The sequence below is a fragment of the Vidua chalybeata genome, chromosome 2, assembly GCF_026979565.1.
Source record: "Vidua chalybeata isolate OUT-0048 chromosome 2, bVidCha1 merged haplotype, whole genome shotgun sequence".
NCBI lineage: Eukaryota > Metazoa > Chordata > Aves > Passeriformes > Viduidae > Vidua > Vidua chalybeata.
Window position 1 is genome coordinate 36,719,342 of NC_071531.1, and position 7,261 is coordinate 36,726,602.

Here is a 7,261-nt window from a genome sequence, read left to right on the forward strand (position 1 = left end):
TCAAGAGTTTTTGCAGTCAGTGGAGAAAAACAGGCATAACTACAAGGTGATTCATCTCATGCTGAAGCTGGCATCCAAACCAGGGCAGATTAATCACATTCCAGAAGTTAGGTGAGATGAATCCCAGCTCTACTGACTTGAATAGTAGCTTTGCCACATAATATGACTCAGAGCTCACATAGTCATGACTTCAAGTGAGGCGTGAGACTAGCTCATGTCTGTGAAAGACAGAATGTGAATTTTGTACTATAGATGCTGAAACTGACTATGGCTTTAGCTCCTTGCAATCAAATAAATATCACATAATTATATGCAAACCATTGAAGTTCCAGAAAACAGTAAAGATTCAGTGAAACTAATACAGAATTAAGACACAACTGCAAAAAATTCCATGCTGCCTTCAGAATTTCCTAGCTACCTTCTCTTTTTATATCTGTTAGAGTTTCTGTTATTTGAGAAACTTAGTCATTAGTTCCTACCTAAAACAGGTAAATAAAAAGTTGACAATAACCCCAGCTTTCTTCCAAAGCCCCACCTGGCCTGGGACTTATATTGTCAAGTTTTGCTGTCTCATAAAGGGTGTGCATGGCAAACTTCTTAGAGCATGGTGAGTGGAGCAATGTATTTCCCCTCCCCACAAGAGGTTTGTACATATTTGTCTACCTTTTTCCTCACTTTGGCTGAAAAATAAAAGTTTTTTTCCTATTCTCTGTTCCTTCAGATAGTCCTTGTACTGGTTTTCTGACTAAGCAGTTCTACAAATTTTGGGTCCACAATATAGGAAAGAATGGAAGTTATTCTACCTTCAGACTTATCAAGCATTTTGTTTGATAAAACAGTTCTGTGGGAGATTTCCAGCAGTTTCAGTTCAGCAGTTAATCCTGACCATTCACTTCTGAATTAAATAGACTTTTATAAAACATAAGCACAGTTTATCTTGTTACAAAAAAGGTTCAAGGTTTCTTTGAGTTTTTTTTTAAATAATGGATACAATTCTTGCTTGCAAGAAAGGATTCTGAGTTTTTCACCTCAGATAAACTGAGGTAAACACCAGATGAAATGCCTATATACTAGAGAAATCAGTTTAAGAGAGAAGCATTTGCATCAACACTACCAAATGTATCAGTTTGGGACAGGGATCATGAACCAGTGATATTTAGACTGGTTTTCATCCACTGTGCTAGATCCCTCTAAGAATTATCTGCTATGTCCATACAATATGGCCCTTGGATTTGCCTCTTCTCTTGTTTATATGTGTGTCACTCAAATAATTTCATAATCATAAGTAGTCTTTTTGTGTTCTTTTTTTTTTTCAGTTCAAGTTGTTTGTAACAATTCCAAACCTGTAATGCAACTAGATAGTGATGCTTGTACACCATAAAACTCTGCCTTTATATTGCATATACTGAACTATGGCAGGAGATGATCTCTGGATTAAATAGGAGGTCAAAGCTTTTTGGGATAGAGCTAGAAGTTACTTGAGAAAACACAACACTAGAAATTATCTATAAAAGCACATATACTATGAAATATGGAGACCCAACCTCCATGGAATGCTTTGTGCCCATAACATTAAAGACGTTTCAGATCCTCAGTAGATTTGCTTTATTTATTTGCTTCATTTTTTCAATCTTATTTGCACAGTTTAAGATATCAGCAAAACTTCTTGAGTAAATTATTGGCTGATGTATACATTTCAGTCTCTCATTGAGTCTGATACAGTTTTCCAGTTTATTATTTTTACATTTTTAATATTTCTGGGGGGTTTTGTTTTGTTGTTTTGATTTTGATTTTTTTTCTCTGACAGGAATAATGAAAAATATTCTCATTAATTATTTTTCTTGATAACTACTTTAAAATATTTTTTCATTGAAATGAGGAGCTTTTTGTCTACTCAGCTTTACTAAAAAAGAATTAAGAGGGGATATTTGGCTAATAAATTTTGTCCCAGAAGGCAAATTACACAGATGATAATTGCACCAGCACCTTGTCTACAAATTCAATAAAATGCTTAGCACAGCCCATTTCTGTGCTGAGTATACTAAAAGCAAGTGGAACCCCTGGGCACTGCAGAAAATACTGCAGGACACCTGATACCATTCACTGTCGTTTATCTTCTTTAGTGTCGAAACTTTGTAAAACCTGGCAAAACACACACAAAAAAAAAAGAAAAGTCAGATAGGGAACTGATAACTCTCAAGGTCAAAAGGACTGTTATTCTTCTTTAAAGCTGTCAGCAAAAATAGCATTTACAAACTCACTTCTTTTTGTTTGGCTTTGGGTTTTTTAGCTTTCCATTTTGACATTTTAAAAGCCCATGTCTAGATTTTCAAGTGAGTTCTTTCCCCACTGGAATTAGAGCTTTAGTTATCAGTGCCGAGGAACAATTATATGTAGAGACAGTCAGCTGGATCAGTTTACTCAAGTTCTAAGTGACTGGTTTTCCATGTTTCCAAAAGTAGGTCATTTTTCCCCCTCCTGATGGAAGTGCACTAGAACCTGAGTTTTATTGTGTGCTAGGAAAGCACTTGGCACATGCTGGACCTGAGAAATCTCAGAAAGTTCACATGGTCTGCATTGCATTCTTATTCTGTAACATGCTTGTAATGTCTATCTTAATGAAAGCAATCCTCCCCATGAACTTGATTTTTACAATGACTCCTGAACTTGTGATGTATATTTTCTCCATTTGAGACTTGCTCTTGTTTAGTTGGTGGCTAAACATATTGGCTTTGATATTTTCATAACTGTAAAGAAAACATAGTTCATTTACTCACAATTTGCAGTCTCTTTCTGCCCCATATACAAATAAAAAAGAAAATAACTTACTTTTGGACAGTCATAGAAAATAATTTAATGGTCCATAACCATGAGACTCAGATCTATTCCTTAATTCTCAAAAATATATTCTGATTTAAGGAAATACTAGACAGTGAGGTAGCCCCTCTAGCAAGTATAATAACCATCAATTTGTAAGAACAAAACCAATTGCTGTCAAGGTAGTTCTACTAGTGCCTTGTGGCAGCTGTGTTGAGCCAGCATGAGTCTAGGGATTATAGGGACAAAGCACAACAGCAGCATGCCCATGCTGTCAAGTCACTCTGCGTCTAAGCCTGTTTGCACTCACTCCTGTATTCATGCTGTAACTTCCTACTTTTATTCTTTCTAATTATTTTGTATAAATTGAATTAAATTTGAAAGGATTAAATAGCCCATCTGAATCTACTGTATATTCTAAGCTACATGCTACTGCGTAGTCTACTGTTTCAGAGGCAGTCATTCAGATTCCCCCAATGAGAAAATGAAATTAAATATAATTTCTTGTGTATGAATGACAGTTTTGCTCTTACTGCATTCTTAGGAGATAGTGATGGCACCAGAGCTGGCATCTGTTTCTTGCACACAGTGGTTTAGCAGGCTTGTTTTGGGAACATCTATTATAGCAAGTACATGGACAAGATAGGAAGATAAATATTTAGTTTGTAGCTCCTTAGGGACCTTGAGCATAAGGAAATCCATCAATTTTTTAAGAACTGGCAAGACTTATGGACGTGCCAAGAAATATACTTTTTGAATGCTTGGAAAATTTTAATACCAAGGACTTAAGGCCCTTATGTACGCAACAAATAGCAATCAAGTACATGTTGCATCTGAAGTTTTCACCGTGTTTCATAATAGCTGTGATGTATGATAAATCCACCTCTCATGTCCTCTGAGTGGGCTCCTTGCCCATAAGGTAGGTATAATAACAACACATTATCTGTGGAATATTCATAGAATCACAGAATTGGAGAATGCGCTGAGTTGGAAGGGACCCAAAAGGATCATCAAGTCTAACTCCTGACCCTGCACAGGACACCCCAAGAGTCACAACATGTGGTTGAGAACATTGTCCAAATGCTTCTTGAACTGTCAGGCTGGTGCTCTGACCACTTCCCTGGGGAACCTGTTCCAGTGTTAGTAGGAGTGATTTTTCACCTGTCTTTGAATGCATAGCTTGAATCTTATTCACCTGCAGGAATAAAGCTCTAGCTATGCTAATAATGTTTTCAATATTTGAAACAACACAGATTAAAAAAAAAAAAAAAAACAAGCAAACAAAAAAAAGTACTATTCCTTTAAAAAAATTACATTTGAAAATTAAGCATTGTTTGTTAATGACTTTTTCTTTTCTGAGGAATGTGACTTAAATAGAGAAATAAATAAATATTTTTTTTTTTCAAGAATTCACAGAATCACAGAAAAAGCTGAGTTGGAAGGGACCCACAAGGATCATGGTCTCCAACTCCTGGCCCTGCACAGCACCATCCCAGAGAGTCACACCATGTGCCTGAGAGCATTGTCCAAATGTGTCTTGAGCTCTGTCAGGCTGGTGCTGTGACCGCTGCCCTAGGGAGCCTTTTCCAGTGCCCAACCAACCTCTGGGTGAAAAACCCTTTCCTAATATCGAGCCTAAACTGCCCTTGACACAGCTTCAGGCCATCTCCATGGGTCCTGTCACTAATTATGAGAAAGAAGAGATCAGTGTCTGCCCCTCTCCTTCCCCCCATGAGGAAGTTGCAGACTGCAATGAAGTCTTCCCTCAGTCTTCTCCAGGCTGAACACACCAAATACCCTCAGCCACTCCTCATATAACTTCTCCCCATATGGCTTCTCCTCTTCACCATCTTTGTTGTCATCTTTTAGACACTGATAGCTTAATATCTTACACTGTGGCACCCAAAACTGCATACAATATTCAAGGTGAGGCCACCCCAGTGTGGAGCAGAGCAGGACAAATCCCACTGGTGCAGCTGTGCCTGATGTCCCCCAGGACACATTTGGCCCTCCTGGCTGCCAGGGCACTGCTGACTCACGTTCAACTTTCTGTCAACCAGGACCCCCAGGTCCCTTTCCATGGCACTGCTTTCCAGCATCTCATTCCCCAATCTGTACTGTACATCCAGGTGCAGAATCCAGCACTTTCCTTTGCTGAATTTCATATGGTTGGTGATTGCCTGGCCCTCTAATTTATCAAGGTGTCTCTGCAGGGTCCCCCTGCCTTCAATGGAGTCATCAGCTCCTCCCAGTTTTGTATTGTCTGTGGACCTGTTTAGAATTCAGTTAGCATTCTTGTGGAGATGGGGAGAAAGCAATTGTGCAAGTAAATTAATAACTCTAGTAGAAAGCCAGAGTCATAAAGGATGTTGGGCATTGCAATTTAAATTATGATATAAAAATTATGTTTAAACTTCATTTTTTCTAAATATTTTCAAGTTCTTTAAAAGTGCTTGCACCACATCTGTATCACAAACCCCATCTGATAGAATATAAATGATTTTTTTTTTAAAAAAAATGTGCATATTTACACTCACTAAATAAAGAGAAAACCTATTATTTTCTGGCACAGTTTATCCTATCAGGTTAACCAACAAAAGCTATGCAGTCAAATTAAATCCTTGCTACCCAAGGGATGACATCTAAGCTGGAGTAAGTATCATTATAATTTAACTAGCAAATGTGTTTTTTTTAATTGTCTAGTACCAACTCTTTCCCACCTGATTAAGGTACAAGGGTCACAGTGTGTTTTGTTTATTTTCATGAGGTGGCATAGTGGTGATTTGTTCAATTGCAACATCCTAGAGCTATCTTGAGAGTGTCTATGTGGCCCTTGGTAATTTTTGCAATTGCTGTTGTTTGCCCCATTTGTTTAACTTCAATTGCAATTTTTCCTCCAGGAGCTGTCACTTTTCCAATGAATAGCCAAGACTAAGGTTTTACTTCGTCTGTGTTTTGTAAATTGGTGAAAGCTTTACAATATGCAAGCAGACTAAGCATTTGGTTACAGTACATTGGCTAGGTGCTTGCTAATTCTTGTTTTCTGGACCGGTTTGAATGTAGCCATCTTAGCATTTTTGTGAACAGTATGAAAAGCAGGAAAGAAAACCCAACACTGTATATCTGTATGTAAATAGATATGTAGAGCTGTCCTTGGAAACCAAGTAACAGGATAAAAATAAAAATAAAAAATATTATTAATAATAATAATAGTAACAAAATCAAAAGATCTTTCTTTACTCCATTGTATTTCTATAATTCATTCAATTTAAGAAAGAAATAATAAAGAAGTTCAAAATTCAAAATTTCAGGAATTTATAGTTACTGAATATTTTATTTTTCTGCTGCACAGTATAATTATTCTATGACAAACAAAGTGCTATATTCCTAGAAATCTAAGTTGTAACATTAAACCTCAACTTTGTGCAAGTGCAAGTAGTTATACAGTGTTCAAGGTGATGACGAGTACTCTGCATTTCCTGTTAAACAATTCCTTTGTAAATGACTTTTTTCTTTCTTTTTTTTTCTTTTTCTATTATTTTTTCTTTATTCATCCTTTTTTTTTTTTTTTTTTTTTTTTTTTTTACCAAGATAGGCTTGGAGTTTGGTGCACATTGCTTCTTTATTTTAGAGTATATAGTTTAAAGCATCATAAACCAGAATGTATAGTCTGACACTCTAATACTGCCATATGGTGGCATGAATGTCATCTCTTAGAAGGGACACTTTCACCACAGAAAGATTAGGAAAGCACTTGTTTACAGTAATGTAACTGTTGTTTTACTCTGTTGGACTGAGAAGAGCAAGAGTTAAATTACCTGTGTAGAAACTGGATGATTTGTTGCTATGAAGTCCTTGGGTCAGGCTCCTCATTGAGGAGAGCTGCAGAGACTTGTCTCATATATAGTAATGACTCTGGAGGAACTATTTTATTGCCTAGGAGAGTGAACAATGAGGCCTCTGGGAACAAACTCAACCTGGCCTTAGCTCACTAACAGAGCTGAGAACAGCTAAATTTAGTGCAATCATAATTTGCATTATTTTTCTTCAGCAATTTCTATTATATAAAATTCTCCTGTGAAAGAGCTAGCAAAAACCCCACTGGACAGCACAAGAAGAGAGATAGAGGGCATATCTAATTTTCTTGAAGTTTTAGAAGCAATCGATTTTATGTAAAAGAAAATGTGGTTTATCCTAGTTGTTCCTATAGCTGCAAAAGTTCTAGAACCCAATCAGAAATAAGATTTTAAATTAATTCTAGAATGACTGAGAGACCTATGTGACAATTTTAGTTAATATTACAGTTTTTTCCCACTACTCATGTTTCTTGAAAATGTACAATTTATGATTTTCCTGCTGGGATCAGTTCTAATCCATAGCTCAGATTTGTTTGGTTGTGACTATGAAAAAAGCTGGCTAGTTCAACAGCCTTAGAAACAAGATG

The 7,261-nt window shown here is 36.6% G+C and overlaps 1 long non-coding RNA gene across 1 annotated transcript; it reads right to left on the bottom strand.

Annotated features, from left to right (window-relative positions):
* Positions 1-1,684: 1,684 nt before the first annotated feature.
* Positions 1,685-6,742, bottom strand: LOC128783928 (uncharacterized). The gene is made up of 3 exons (XR_008429288.1): positions 6,636-6,742; positions 3,351-3,434; positions 1,685-2,142 (listed from the first exon to the last, which is right to left on the bottom strand). It is a non-coding gene; the product is annotated as an uncharacterized LOC128783928 (long non-coding RNA).
* Between the last annotated feature and the right edge of the window lie 519 nt (positions 6,743-7,261).